This window comes from Megachile rotundata, chromosome 5, assembly GCF_050947335.1.
Source record: "Megachile rotundata isolate GNS110a chromosome 5, iyMegRotu1, whole genome shotgun sequence".
In the NCBI taxonomy this organism is placed as follows: Eukaryota; Metazoa; Arthropoda; class Insecta; order Hymenoptera; family Megachilidae; genus Megachile; species Megachile rotundata.
In genome coordinates, this window is record NC_134987.1 from 13,761,819 (window position 1) to 13,778,980 (window position 17,162).

General features: G+C 32.9%; 1 protein-coding gene across 2 annotated transcripts in view; it reads left to right on the top strand.

The window, feature by feature from the left end:
- The window catches only part of SNF4Agamma (SNF4/AMP-activated protein kinase gamma subunit), a 157,486-nt gene that overhangs the window by 1,924 nt on the left and 138,400 nt on the right, over window positions 1–17,162 (top strand). The window lies entirely within an intron of this gene.

Genomic DNA, 17,162 nt, shown 5'->3' on the forward strand with positions numbered 1-17,162 from the left:
TGCCAACAAATAATTTTTTGGGAATATTTATTTTATTTATTTTCACTCTGCATTTATTGTTCATTTTTTGTAAATTGAAGTATGTATATGCATACGCACAACGTTGCGCATACGCAACATCGAGCGTGAAAGGGTTAATACTAGAATCCCGGGAATTTTATTCTGTCTAGAGACCCATTACTGCTCATTTTGGTCTTATACGCTTTTATCTACTAATCTGCATTATACAAACAAGTAATTGTCGAAATTTAAAAACTGCTAACAAAATTTAAGAAAATGTGTACTCTATATTTATGCGTTGTAAAAGCTGAAATAATTAATATATTTTATTTGAAATTTCATAAATAGTAAATTAATTTTATATTACAAAGAAATAACGATTTTGGATAATTTTCAGTATACCTACACGATATTAAAATATTACTTTTATTTTTTTTGAAAGAACATTTCGCGTATGAGCTATCAAGAAATAACGATAATATTATTTTATCGCAATTAGAGAGAGAGCGATTAATGAGTCCTTCCTTTCTTTTTTACTAGCCACTGTATGCTCAATTGTGTGTAAATATTTTCATAATTATTTACATAGCCGTGCACGTAAGCACGATTGTCGAATGCTGTGTCGTTAGACTATTAATTATCTGCGTTAATTACCGTTACATGTGCGGGTAAATCGAAGTCTCGTTCGACGAACTTTATGTTGTTGTTTAGTTCTATACAGTCCTGTTCAAAAGACATACATAGTCGAGCATTAGCATACGTGCATTCTTTAAAACAGAATGGAGACTTTTTATTTGAGTTTATGTGTTTTGTAGACGTGGAAAAGTTACGTGTACATTTATGAACAATAAACACTCTTGTGATGTTGTCAGTTTTATTTAGACGTAGAGTCGCGGTGTTCTTCCACTATTGTACAACACGATGATGTAACGCGTGATATAACGTGTTACATTGCCACGCGTTATATTGCCACTCAATACATTATTACGATTTAAATCATCTCGTGTTTTATAATCATGCGCCATCAAGCTTTATGGAGTGTCACGCGTTACCTTTCCTCGCGTTATATGGCCACGTGCTATATCGCCATCTGTCATTTTACGACTTCTTATATCACCGCGTGTTATATCGCCACGGATCGAAATATCACGCGTTACCTTGCCTCGCGTTATATTGCCATGTGCTTTATCGCCATATGTCCATTTTTTGTAGCACCGCGTGTTATATTGCCACGAATTGTAATATCACGCGTTACCTTGCCTCGCGTTATATGGCCACGTGCTATATCGCCATCTGTCATACTACGACTTTTTACATCACCGCGTGTTATATTGTTACAAATCGTGATATCATACGTTTTCTTGCCTCGCATTATATAGCCACGCGCTATATCGCCATGTGTGATACCACAAATTACGTCATCGCGTGTTATATTGCCACGAATCGTAATTCCACTCGTGTTATCCTTACTAATCGTATCGTCACGCATTATAAATTTCCTGCAGTTGGCAAACAGTAGACTTTCGTTATATTACCACTTTCACACTGACTTTCACGAATATTAGTGACATTCCTCAGAAAAGAAAATTTGTTGGCGAACCCAATATATTACCAGCTCCAAGTAACTTCACCCGTGGCAATATAACGGGAGACTGCTGTATTTTTTAATCGATGAAATTTAATCATATTAAAGTAAGCGATCGATTCTTATAAAAATGCATAGGCCATTTATACCTGAAAGATGCAGTACTAAAAATGCTAATGGTGCATAAGTGCGGTCATCTTTGATGGCGAAAGGGTTAATAATAACTAAAAATTGGATGGAATCCATATTATCAAGGTCTTCTTGTATCATACCTATATTTTCTTATTTCACTCGCATTCCTCTCATTCAGCTGAATTATAATTGAATTGATTAACGAGTTAAAGATTTATTCATTGATTTTTAATCGCTAAGCGTTGTCATCGAAAAGTCTATTAATAGACTTCCGGTTAGATAAAGCGTTACACAAGCGATATTCTAACGATACCGAGCAGAGCATGATTTATCATCTTCTGTCAACGTTACTTTACAGTCACGAAATTTCTCGTTGAAAGCGTAATTCGGAACGTCTGTTTGTAATTCAGAAAGGCTATCGGCGGTATATCAGGGATTACGTCGGGAGCAAACACGTAGACGAGCGCAACAGTACGATTAATTGCAAGGTCGAGTAGACGTGACGGTTAATTAGTCTGTATTGTTGCAGAAGAAAGAAGAACGTCACCTCTGTTCGAGGTGATGCACGTGTACATCGATACATGTGTACCGGGTCGCAGAAGTGATGCTACACTTTCAATTAACGACTGGTCATGCATGCTATTGGATGCGTTAAATACTGCAGATTTAGTACTTACAAATAGCATTGTGGAAAATGCAGGTTTTAATGCATTTTTTGTTGAGTGTTGATGAAGTATATTTAGGCAATGATTACTATTCTCAAATTCTCAAATCACCAAATTCTCAAATTCCCCAAATTCCAAATTTCTCAAATTCCAAATTTCCCAAATTCCAAATTTCCCAAATTCCAAATTCCCCAAATTCCAAATTTCCCAAATTCCAAATTCCCCAAATTCCAAATTTCCCAAATTCCAAATTCCCCAAATTTCAAATTTCTCAAATTCCAAATTCCCCAAATTCCAAATTCCAAATTCCCCAAATTCCAAATATCCCAAATTCCCAATTCCCCAAATTCCAAATATCCCAAATTCCCAATTCCCCAAATTCCAAATATCCCAAATTCCCACTTCCCCAAATTCCAAATATCCCAAATTCCCAATTCCCCAAATTCCAAATATCCCAAATTCCCAATTCCCCAAATTCCAAATATCCCAAATTCCCAATTCTCCAAATTCCAAATATCCCAAATTCCCAATTCCCCAAATTCCAAATATCCCAAATTCCCAATTCCCCAAATTCCAAATATCCCAAATTCCCAATTCTCCAAATTCCAAATATCCCAAATTCCCAATTCCCCAAATTCCCAATTCCCCAAATTCCCAATTCCCCAAATTCCCAATTCCCCAAATCCCAATTTCCCCAAATTCCAAATTCCCCAAATCCCAAATTCCCCAAATTCTCAAATCCCAACCCAAACTTCATTTACACCTACACCAAAATTTTTCCTCATCAATAAAATAACTAAATCTCCCTATTAATTAGTACTTATACAATTTTTCTAAGAAAGCATACACTTTCAGTAGTGTAATCGAGACGTTGAAAATGTCTGATTCGCTAAACGTACATTAGAACATATTCGCATCGCATTCACGACAAAATTGGACTCGTTTTAATCTCGTACGTTTCATCGCATTCGTCATCAGATTTTTTCTTTCATCAGCTACTTTTCCCAGAATGGTTGTTTTATCTTCGTGTTCGATTGAACGCAGACCTAGCTTGTAATTAACGTTGCATTTAATGTTCGCGTTGTGCGTTCTTTGAAATAAAGGGCCACGTACTCGATGAGTGTGTCATTGATTGACTGAAAGTAATTAAAAGATTCGTTACGACTTTATTCCATACTGCTTCGGACAAATTTTTGTATTATAATATAGTATGAGTTATGTTCTGTTATCTTATTTGAGAATATTAAATATAAATTTGTTTAGTGAACTTGTATTATACTTCATGTTATTAGAATTCTTAACATGTTTAAAATATGTGATTATTTCTATGATATTGATGATTTTGTAGTTAAATAATATGGGAAGTGTTTCTTCTAAATAGGTTTATAATACATTCAAACGTAATAAATTTGTAGGGACATAATGTTTATATGACTTTTACATAAATTTTAGGGTAGGAATATAAACACTTTTACAGCTTTATATACATTTCGAGAAAAGCATACTTTCTTCAGAATTTGATATTCTTCTGAGTTATAAGATCAAAAGCAGTTCCTCTGAAAAATGGGTGGCCCTAAAAAATAAGTAAGAACGATTCGTCCTAAAGGTATAAATTAAAAAAGAACTACCATATCTAAGCAGTTCATTTGCTGTTAGAGCTCAGTTTTTCTGTCAGACTATAGTTCTAGAGAGGATCAATTATTGTTATTCTTAGATACATTGTCGCGAAGACCATAGTCTTCCTTAAATATACAGCAGATGTACATATAACTGGGGCTTAGCGAGCACCGGCTCCAATATCGATAGAATTAAATCATCGATATTTTTATTTAGAGTTATTTGAAACACAGCTACGACACAGTTAATGTTCTCTTAAAATATTCAGGCAAATACTGTCTGAAAACATTGATAAAAACTCACATAGCGTATTAACTCTACAAAATTACATTCTTGCACAGCAAAAACGCTTTGTTGCAACAGATGCAAACATATCATGAAATATTTCGCTCAACAGCTCTAATTGGCTGTTGCATATCGAATAGCCAGTTTGAAAACACGGAAAGTATGACATAAGAGAATCGTGAAATAATATCTTAAAGTTTAAAATTTCATGGAAATTAATACAGCAGATATTCATTAATGTTTCTGATATAAAATGGCCGACTGCCAGAAGATTGCTTGAATATAAAGCCGATTCGATGACATAAAAGTACCGCAAATAGTTCTTGCGGCATGTCGATTCAAAGATTTATCTTTCACAGAAATTAGTACACTGACCAATATTTTTTTGTATTAAACGAATGGTTTATTGTTGGAACACAGATTTGCTGGTTCACGATAATTGGGAAAGTATTCAACATTTGGGTTTTACTGAAATTCGAGGAATGTTTGAGTTGAGGAATATTTTTTAATGTGGAAATTTGTGAATTTTCTTAGTAATTTTTATACTTGAATATTTTTAATTTAAGTTCATAACATTTAGACACCTTGAAAATTTGATATGATAAAATTGTTCAATCTCTAAATAGCTATCTTCCTAATTTTCAAAATCTTGAAAATTTGAAATGTTGAAATTGTTAAATTTTTAAATTCTTGTGTTCCAAAATTTGAAATGTTAAAATTATTAAATTCCTCAACTCTTGTGTCCCAAAATTTGCAATATTAAAATTGCTAAATTCCTAAATACTTGTGTCCTAAAATTTGAAATGATAAAATTGCTAAATTCCTAAATTCTTGAGTCCCAAAATTTGAAACCTAAAAACGATAAAATTTTGAAATTCCTGCAATCCCAAACCTAAGAACTAAAATGTCTAAACATTAAAATTCAAAAGTGAAAAAATTCGAAATTTCTCAATACCTAAATCGTCAACTACAAAAATTGAAAACTTACTAGCGGACTTGAAGATACGAAAACTAAGTAATAACTTTCATTGAACCTTGAGTATCCAATCGATATGATAAGCGTTATTTAGCGATATTTTTATCAGCAAATCACGTCAGACAGTCTACGTTCCGAAAGAAATCAGCCACGAAGTATTTTAAATGAAATAATCTCCAACGTAAACAGGTTATCAGAATTTTTAATATCGCTAATCGTGGCCCTCTAGTATGTTTATAGGATGCAAACAAATGATCGATAACCGTTCTAAGACCTTTAATCAACAAAACAAGTTACACAATCAACAGCCACATTGTGAAAAACAAAACGCATTATAAATGTATCTTCGAAAGAAACACGCGTATAATTGTTGAGTTGCATTTTCACTCTTATCGGTTCGTTATCGAGAGTGAACGATACACACTATCAATAATCAATTCTTTGTCCATTAACGACATGTTTTTACCACGTAAGTAAAAATTTATATCAAACGTGTGTCAGAGCCTAAATCTTTACTGACTCTGCGATTTGGAGATTAAATTTTATTCGAAATTAGTTTTCTTTTTCTAAGGAATACAGGGTGTTTAGAACTGGGTCAAGCTGCAGCACTAAAATGGAAGGAGATAGAAAAGATTTTACGAGGCAAAATTAAATAGTGTCGAATGGTGCATTACGGGATGCGTGTTTCCGCTCCGGAAGTGGAGGCAGTTCAAGGTCGCCTATATCTTTTTTTAATTGGAACTGTATATTGTTTTATATAATTTTTTCAAATTTTCTGCGCGGATAGAATGTTGAAATAGGTTAAACTTTTGTGTAAGAGAAAAATGTAGTTTTATTACAAATTGATGGTCTTGTAATCTTGCGGAAACGTTTTCTACTTCCGGAGTCGATATCGCGTGATGGTTCGTTTTATGTGATTAAGCCTATTGTGTACAATTTTTGAGTTTAAGTAAAAATTCTGAAATATTTTCTGATTGACGACCACTGGAATAATTGCTGATTTTGGTTTTTTAATCTTTACTTGTTGAAATTCTCAAATTTCTGAATTCTTGAGGTTTGGAATTTTGGAATTTTACAAATTTTTAAAATTTGGGAATTATTGAGTTTTGGAAATTTTGAAATTTGGAATTTTGGGAATTTTGGAATTTGGAATTTTGGAATTGGGAAATTTTGGAATTTGAAAATTTTGGAATTTGGAAATTTTGGAATTTGGAAATTTTGGAATTTGGAAATTTTGGAATTTGGAAATTTTGGAATTGGGAAATTTTGGAATTTGGAAATTTTGGAATTGGGAAATTTTGGAATTGGGAAATTTTGGAATTTAGAAATCTTGGAATTTGGAAATTTTGGAATCTGAAATTTTTGGAATTTGGAAATTTTCGATTTTAGAAATTTTTGAATTTGGAAATTTGAACTTTTGGAATTTTGGAAATTGTAAAGTTTGCCAATTTCCAAATCCCAAATTTTCCAAATCCTCAAATTTCCAAATTTTCAAATATTCAAATTTCCAAATTTCCAAATCCCCAAGTTTCTATGTCCTCAAATTTCTATCCCCCTAAGCTTGTAAATCCCAAATTTCCCAGCTACCTAAATTTTCCAAACGTCCAAATCTCAGCTTCCCAAATTATTCTCCATGTCAAACACAATCATTAAATTCAAAAAGATACATGTTGCCTATCTGTTAACACAATAACGTAAACAAAATGTTATTTTCGCGAAAACACTCGGACAGTTGACTTTCGTACAAACAGTATGTTTATCTCATAAACATTGTATATAACAGAAGTGTATCAATTCGTCCGCACGTATCCTATATTTTCTCTGCGACACAAATGATTCACCGCATTGTCACGCATCTATTTTGCATATAATTTACATATTTCGGTACGTTACAATTGCATAAACATCCGCAGTCTAGTTCCAATTGACAGTCCGTAGGACAAGGTGGATTTACATCAGACATGTGCCAAAATCCGCGACGTGTCCGTTCTTTTTCCGCTTTCGTCACGCTTACGCGTCGTCTAGTTTTCGCCAGGGTTGCAATTCGCTCGCACGACCTTTCGCGTCCACGCACGCTCGTGGTACATTTTACCAACAGTATCCCTTGCCAAACGTTTCCACGAAGAATGCATCACGATCGAAAGTGCAACAGACATCAAAATGCTATAAACTTCAAAAGACGAGTAGCATGACGGCGAGCAGTGCCGTACTCAGCTTTAGACGTCGCGTTTAGGGGTTCGCTTTTAACCCTTCAAAGTTTGCGCTCTTAAAGTTTATGAGTTTTTAAATTTATGAGATTATAAATTTGTAACCTTTTTAATTTTTTAATTTTTAAATTTTTAATATTGTAAAGTGAAAAATTATTGCAGTTTCAAACTCTACAGTGATCAACTTTTGAAATTCTTAACTTTTTACATTTATAAATTTTCGGTATCATAAATTTACAAATTCTGAAATTTTTAAACTTTCCAATTACCAAGTTACATTTCTGATTTTCTAAATTTTGAACTTCTTAAATTACTGTATTTGCAATATAAATTTAGGAGTACTCGAATTTTCAAACTTTACAATTAATAAATTTAGAAATTTTCAAAATTCAAGGTTTTTAAATTGAGGGATTTTTGAAATTATAAACTCCTGAGTTTATAAATGTGCGAATTTTCAAACTATCTAATATACCTCTTTATTTAAAAAATTTTTAAATTGCAATTTTTCAAGTTTAGAAATTTTTCAAATTAGAAATTCTCATTCTTTAAATTAAGAAATAAAAAATTCTTCAAGTCTGTCATGAAAGATCCTCTTCCTATATTGTAAATTGCTGCAACTCTATCCGTGGTAATAAAATGGGAGTGAATTTCACGGTGCTTTATACGAATAGTATTGCAACTCTGACGTAAACGTGTCGCCTTACAATGTTGTTGTTAATGTGCTTCATTAGTGACCTATCTAGCGACCACACCCTCTTTAGTGATCAATTACTTCACTTTATTAAAAATGAAAACTAAAATAATCTTGACTATTAAAAAATATCCTCACGTTAAGCTATCGATGAACGTGTACAATTACACATATATCAGTTCCTAAATACATATACGTATGTCTAAAATTATTTCATAAAGAAAATGTACGAGTCCATATGATAATTTATTTCAATTATCGAAACACGTGCAAGTAACAATACAATGACAGGAATACATTAATTTTCATTTGCGTAAACATAATCGTTATGATCAATAAAGAGGGCAAAGACCAAAAGCAATCTTTTGAATGAAAATTTTGCTGAATTCTTTTAAAATTACTATTACTTGTTGCCATTATTGTCTGTTACATTATATTAACACATCATATGTATAATATTATAGATTTTGTTAACAAATAATTATTTAAAACCGAATGGTGAATGTGAGTCACCTTTCGAGTGTAAAGAATTAGTAAAATTGATTAAAAATAAAAACACTGTTGAAAGCAATTTTCATTTGCTCCAGTCAATCTGTTAAACGAAGGAATTCTCATATGTCGAATAATGGGATTGAGGTTACTTGTATAAAGTAATGTCGGTTTTTGCCTCGGGCATCGCAAACGATAGGAGCGCGTTTGACGACGAACCGTGTTGGCGAGGCGATCGGTAAATCCCAGTCGCCAGAGTGTCTGCAATGCTAGAAGATAGTGTTCGTACCGCCTCCTCGACGATCGTTCTTACTCATCGTCAAAACGAAACGGGTATCGTCGGCCAAATAAAGAGGGACGAAGACGCAGACACATTGGCAACAAGATCAAAAGACAGAGATACGAATACGCGTCAGAATCGGTATCTGTCAGCGTTAAAATTATCAATCATCAACTGATGACGATTCTGTAACCGTAGAATGGCGGTGGTCGGGTCAATCGCGACCCAGATCTGTGAAATGCGTACTGCTACGATAAACTCTTTGGGGGAAATGGCTGTGCACGAGAAATAGCAATTTGTTGCTTATTCGTTGGTTGGTTTTAAAATTCTACAAATTTGGAATTTGGAAAGTGGGGTTTTGAGATTGGGATGACAGAGTTTGGGAAGTTGGATTTTTAGGGTTTTGATAATTTAGGAATTTGGGAGATTTGGGATTTGGGAGATTTGGGATTTGGGAGATTTGGGATTTGGGAGATTTGGGATTTGGGAGATTTGGGATTTGGGAGATTTGGGATTTGGGAGATTTGGGATTTGGGAGATTTGGGATTTGGGAGATTTGGGATTTGGGAGATTTGGGATTTGGGAGATTTGGGAGATTTGGGATTTGGGAGATTTGGGATTTGGGAGATTTGGGATTTGGGAGATTTGGGATTTGGGAGATTTGGGATTTGGGGAATTTGGGATTTGGGAGATTTGGGATTTCGGAGATTTGGGATTTCGGAGATTTGGGATTTGGGGAATTTGGGAGATTTGGGATTTGGGAGATTTGGAATTTGAGAGAATCGGAATTTGAGAGAATTGGAATTTGAGAGACTTGGAATTTGGGGAATTTGGGATTTGGAAGAGTTGGAATTTGGAAGATTCGGAATTTGAGGAATTTGGAATTTGGGGAATTTGGGATTTGGAAGAGTTGGAATTTGAGGAATTTAGAATTTGGAATTTGCGGAATTTGGGGAATGTTGATATTTAGATAATTTTGGAAATTTTGAAAATTTGGCAATTTAAAAAATGTAAGGTACTTGAAAATTTCCAAACTCTCAACCTTAAAAATTTCTTACCCAAAAGAGTCATACTCTCAGCCTACTATTATGATCCTAATACTATCAAAATTATTACAGTACTATCAATTTTCTAACTCGTCGACAATTCACTAGTTCTCAGAAGAAGTAATAGTCGAAGTAGAAGGTAAAAACAAAGTATTTCAAAGAATATCTTACGATATCGATCGGGCAATTAATTAACCTCGTGAAATTGCATTTTTCCAGCGTGGAAATTTACGAGATTAAGTTTTAGTTCCGTTAGCGGTAATCGCGGGGGAAAAGCGATATCGGGGAAAGTTTCTCAAGGTTATCTTTGTCTTTGCTCCGATTTCATAAGTCTCTCTTCAGCCTTCGCTTAGTGCAATTCTGTGTTTTCCAGGGTTTCTGCACGAACATGCCAAGGATGAGATCACACGTGTATATAAACAAAAGTTCTTAGTAAATCTGTTGTAATAGTCAGTTTTCTTACTTAAGCTTTGAATATTTCGCTGGTCTAAATGTTGCTCATCGTGTGATCATCCGAATCGATCCTGTGATCACATCATACACTCGATATTTCTGCTCGAAACGTTATTTCTTACTCGGAAATAAACTGTTGCAACAAACATTTATATTGTGGATTTATTAAATTTTGAACTGTTTATTTTTATATGGAAGACTAGATGAAAGTTTCAATTCGAAAATTTGTATTTAAAAGTTTAAATATTGCAAAGTTTACATTTAACAAATTTCTTTGAAGATTTAAATACTTGAAAAATATTTCAAAGTTTTGATTTGGTAGATTTACAATTTTTCAGTGATAGCAAATATGATGAACAAGAAGTATGTTGTAACTGAACTCTGTCTATATTGCATTCATGTCATATAACGAGAGACTGTGAAATTTTTTAATTAACGAGATAATGAAAATCGTAATTTCCCTTATAAACAAAGTTTTGTCCAAATATTTAAAAATTTTCGAACATCATTTTTTCTTACATATTGCATTCATGCCATATAATGAGAGTCTACCAAATCCTTGAATTAATAACAGATATGAAAATTGTAATTTCCCTCACAAACAAATTCTTGCCTAAATATTGAACAATTTCAGAATTTCACTCTCCCATATATTGCACCCATGCCATATAACAAGAGCCCATTAAATCCTTCAATTACTATAATAATTAAAATTGTAACTTTTCTTATAAACAAATTTTTGTCTAAATATCAAAAAATTTCCAAACTTCATTTTCTCCAAAATAAACGTAACAAAATATTTGCTGCATATTTTAGTTCGAAAGGAGCTCCTTATGGCAGAATTGATACTGGAATATCCTGTACGTTCCAGAAAGATTTTTTTTTAAATCGGGGTCAATTTGATCGGAGGGTGTTATGTGTGTCGCGAGTGTTAGTGGCAATTGAGTTTTAATATCATAGTAGATTTTCCTCGTGCTCGTTGTTAACTCTGTGACACGTTTCATTTTTCTCGCATCGTCCCTCCTGCCCCGATCGAAGCGTTGTTCAACACGACACGTTTGAATTATCTTTTTTCTGCATCTGGTTGTCCGCGTTGCGAAACAGCTGCAACGCGATCTTCTCTGCATCTGTATTCAAGAGCAGCCAGTGGAATTTCTTCTCGGTTACTCCGCTGGTTTCGACTATAATTGATGCCGAGCACGTGCTTTCAGCGATTGTCACGCGGTCGCTCGTAGATCATCCAACGTTTCCCGCGATTTCCGCGAAAATCGCATGATTTCGTTCCCTTTGTTAAACGCTTCGTTTCACCGCCGATTATCTGCGATAACTACGCTTAATCAATTCTTCCGTCATTATCGTTCGCTTTGTTACCGGGAAAAAATGTCGACACGAGCATCGAATTGTTGCGACAACCGTTTCACATACTTATCTCTTATTAACACATCGTTGTGGAAATAACTATGTACATACGTCTCCTAGGATGATAGATAATGTAGCTCGTTAACTATCGAGTCGATTAATTGCTTCGAATTGATATCTGTAATCTTGGAAATATTTTCAATTCTTACTACTTCACGCTGGATCTTTCCTCTATGAAAGTTTCCTTAGGAAAATTTGCGATGCAGTAGAGAACTTTGAGTTTATGATATAAGAACCGTTATTCGGTTTGTGGTTGGTTGATTTATGGAAATTATTAGGAATTGAGGGAACTTGGGGAGATTTGGGATTTGGGGGATTTGAGAGATTTGGAATTTGGGAGATTTGGGACTTGGGAGATTTGAGATTTGAGAGATTTGGAATTTGGGAGAATTGGAATTTGAGAGATTTGGAATTTGAGAGATTTGGAATCTGAGAGACTTGGAATTTGAGAGACTTGGAATTTGGGAAAGTTGGTATTTGGAAGAGTTGGAATTTGGGAGGTTTGGGATTTGGGAGATTTGGAACTTAGGAGATTTGGAATTTGGGAGAATTGGAATTTAAGAGATTTGGAATTTGAGAGATTTGGAATTTGAGAGACTTGGAATTTGAGAGATTTGGAATTTGAGAGACTTGGAATTAGGGAAAAATTGGATTTGGAAGAGTTGGAATTTGGGAGATTTGGGACTTAAGAAATTTGGGATTTGAGAGATTTGGAATTTGGGAGAATTGGAATTTGGGAGATTTGGGACTTGGGAGATTTGGGAATACAGAAACTAGTGAAATTTGGAACTTGGAGAATTTACAACTTATGGAATTTGAAGCTTGAAAAATTTGAAATTTGAGGATTTTGAGACTTCATAGATTTAATTATTTTGTAACACCAAGAAATTTAGATACTTTGAAATTGAAAAATTTGAAATTTTAAAAACATGGAAATTTAAAAGCTTCCAAATTTAAAAGTTTGTAAAAAATTACGGTAATTACAGATATTTTCAACTGATAAAAATACCACAGTAACACGTCCAACAAATTGGAGTGTTCTTCACGTTTACAAAGTGGAACATTGCCACCATTACCCCATGTCAACTGGAAAATTTGCGTCATTCGCATTCGGTACTTTTCCAGCCTTTACACACTGGAAACTTTCTCCTCTTTATTGCCTATAGAATATCCGGGAATAAAAGATCGAATTTCGTACAATCTCTTTTGAATATTTTTTTTATTTATAAAATATAACACAAACATAAGGTAATTAATAGATACATATATTTTAAGTATTTACAATTCTCAATATTTTGTCGACGATAGTAAAATATCGATCATATTTTATTCACAGTTAATTTTGATTGTGAAGTTTCAAAATATTTTGACTTATAACATACAGATAGTCTGTGATGGTTTAACCGTTAAATTAAGATTTGAAAATCAATATTTATTATTGCTTTTTCTTTTATTATTTTTAAATCTTTTCACTTTACGCAAAGATGTATATCAGATGTAGTACCACTAGGTTTAACACAATTTAAAATCAGTATTTTTTAATTACATCTATAGCACGTGTGATGTATAAACACAGGAACTGTTGTAGAACTAATAACAAGAAAGGATTTTAAATAATTTCAAAAGAATTCGTCAAATTTTCCAACTAAAAGGTTTTAAAGCTTGCGAACGATAAAAGTGCCTTTGAGTACAAAGACTTCATTTTTACACGTGTTTTAAAATTAACGATTTCGTTTGCATAAGAGTGTCTATTTTAAGCTTTATCATGGTAGAGTTAGGTTCCATTCCAAAAGAATTAAATCTACATATTTTCTGCTAAAATTTAGATAAGAAATTCTTTAAGAAGCTGTTCATGTTTTTCTTAATATATCTACCTGGACAACTAGTCGAAAAGAAGATGATAAAACAATGTCATTTATACATTTCTACATTAAAGTTAAATTTTTAGATATAACAAAAATTAAAATAATGTGTACATTAAAATTAAATTTTTAGATATAACAAAAGTTAAAATGATTTGCACATTAAAGTTAAATTTTCAAATATAACAAAAGTTAAAATGATTTGCACATTAAAGTTAAATTTTCAAATATAACAAAAGTTAAAATGATTTGCACATTAAAGTTAAATTTTCAGATATAACAAAAATTAAAATAATTTGTACATTAAAGTCAAATTTTCAGATATAACAAAAGCTAAAATGATTTGCACATTAAAGATAAATTTTCAGATATAAAAAAAATTAAAATAATATAAAATGTACCTGCAAGTAAATTTCATTTTTAACAGTTAAAGATAAAACAAGCTTATCTCGAATATCGATAGAAAAAGAAAGTAAAGGAAAAAGAAGGAACAGGAAGCACGTGGCGGAATGTAAAATTCTTCCGTAATCGGTGCTGAATAATTACCTTACGCCTACCAGCAATAATTAATGAGATACTAACCCGACGACAGCAATACGGTTAATTTAACTCCTCGTCCCATCTGAGTTTTATCGAAGGAACGCTTTAATTGCTGGCAAATTGCTTTCGAATCATGCCAAAAAATTCCGTCGAAAATAACGTTAGATAACCGTCGTCGCTTGCCAATTAACAGCGAACAGATTGAACAAAACTTTCGTGGCATTGAATATCGCATTACGTAAAGGTAAAAGTTATGATTATGTCGCGATACGATTAAACTATATACCTCATGTACGATTAGATCACTGTAAATATCGTAAATGCCTGTTCAGTCTTTTATTGTTACCTCTCGGATCATCTATAGATAATCTTATCGGTAATCTTGATCGAACAACTTTATTTCATTAATCTCTTTGTTAATTTCATTAACAAGAATCATTTCCTAAAATTTGTCGACGGTTTTGTATGAAACTTGTTGTGGCATCCTAATGGAAAATCACGCGAAATGATAACGAAGTATTTAAACTATCGTATCTATTCGCGGAAAAGAACGAAGAAGGTAGTCCAACACCTCGTTTAACACGTTCAACCTGCTGTCTATTTTTAATCACCTGCTGACAGGGAGGTAGATTATTTTATAACATTTTTTCTAGACGATGTTGCTGGTAATAACTATTTTTTGAAATGGGGCTCTATATTTAGATAGGTTCATAAGTTCATTGTTCGAATTAGCTGGGATTTGAAAATGTTTTTATAATTTTTGAGTTTTCATGTTTGAGAATTTTTCAAATATACTGGTTATTAAATCTGTGAATATCTAAATTTTTAAGCTTGTAAGTCTTAGAATGAGTGAATCTCTAAGTTAGTAAATATTTATAAACATGCAAATCTTCACATTAATAAATTTACAAATTTTCATGTTTCTAGTTTATCAACTAAAAAATGTTCAAATTCCCAATTTCCAAATCTTCAATTCATGAATTTCTAAAAATCCCAAATTTCCAAACACTCAACTTACTTCGAATTTCCAAATCACCAAAGTCTCGAGCACGCAAATATCTAAATACTTCCTAATCCCCAAATAACCAAATTCCCAAATCCCCAAATTTCTGAATACTCTAATTTCCAAATCACCAAATTCCAAAATTGCCAAATTTCTACATCGCCAAATTTCTATATTCCCCAATTTCTATATCCCCTAATAACTATATCTCCAAATTGCTAAATCCACAAATTTCCAAATTTCCAAATCCCCATATCTCCAAATCCCCAAATCTCCAAATCCCCAAATCCTCAAATCCCCAAATCTCCAAATCCCCAAATCCCCAAATCTCCAAATCCCCAAATCTCCAAATCCCCAAATCTCCAAATCCATAAATCCACAAATTTCCCAGCTACTAATAAAACTACACATCCATCTCATTACAAATAAAGAACCTAGTTAATGAACCTAGTCAATGAATAAAAACTTGAAATTAGAAACAAATAAAAACTAAAGTAATTATGACCAACTAATGATTCACATTACCTCAAAATTATGCAATTTATAATCCAACGAGGGGCTACGCCTACTTGATGCCAGCGGTTATTGATTGGAAACCAGTTAATAAGCAGTTGATCGTTAATGATTCATTTATAACTGAATAGGAGTAATAAAATATAGGTGTGATATAAGAGGATCATATGTCCATCTAGTTTTTAATTACTATTAAGTTATAAATCGATAATGCTTGTCCATTTCATCTACGACTGATGAATAAGGCGTTAAGCCACTTCATTGTTTGATACAATAATTAATTGAAGTCTATTTCTTGAAATTTTTTAAAAAGGAATTTTTTCTGTATGCATTAATATTTCTTTTTAACAAGGTTACATCTTTTTATTAAATTTTTTTACTGTGTTCAAGTATCAAAATTTCCAAATCTTTAAATATCTAAATTCATAAACTTTGGAATTTTTATAGTCATAAATTCTCAAATATACAAATTTTTAGAAACCGAAACTCTCACATTTCTAGGAACCTAAATTGCCAAATTTCTACACTCCAGGGCCTCAAATTCCCCAATTTCTAATGCCTCAAATTATCAGACACTACATTTAATTATACCACAATTATACTACATTTTTTCTATCCATCGTAATTCCTTAATTTGTAACACTACGTTCTGCTAGATCAATCCTACTGATGAGTCCTAGTCATCTTACTGATGAGTGTATTATATTACATTACAATGTAAAGTAGAAATGTGTAGATAATTAGAAAAGTGTTTAATTGCAAACTGTACAAAATTAGGAACCCAATCCACTCGATTAAACATAAAAATCCGAAGCTTAATCCACTAATGCATCAAACGTAAAAATCCACTGAAGCTCACATCACTGATGCATCAAACATGACAAAAATCCAAAGCTTAATCCCCTAACGCATCAAACGTAAAATTCTAGCAAAACCAGTAATATTTTCGTTATGAGAAATCAAAGTAAAGGAGAATTGTAGATATCACGAAGTGCATGACCATCAAAGTCATCGCTTAAGGTAGGTCGTAGGTTAGCTGAAACGCGAGAGCTCATTACTATCACATAAACGTGAGACATCAGTGGGCGTCAGCCTTGAATCAGCTGTTTGCTTTTAATGTTGACCAGCATTCATGCAACGCGTGTTCCATAAAACCTGTGTGTTCAGTTGTTCAGACGTTCCTTAGGTATACAAGTATTATCTATATCCGTATCGGTTGCTTCACACTTTCGATTGTATAATAAACAACTCATGTGCAACTTATTTATCGAGTAATCAAATAACACCATAAAGAACACTATTTCATACAGAAACGATTTCCTTCTCATAAATTTAACTCTAACATATCCTCAACATTTTTATCGTTCGAACGTTATTTCGGTCGTAAACTGTTAGATAA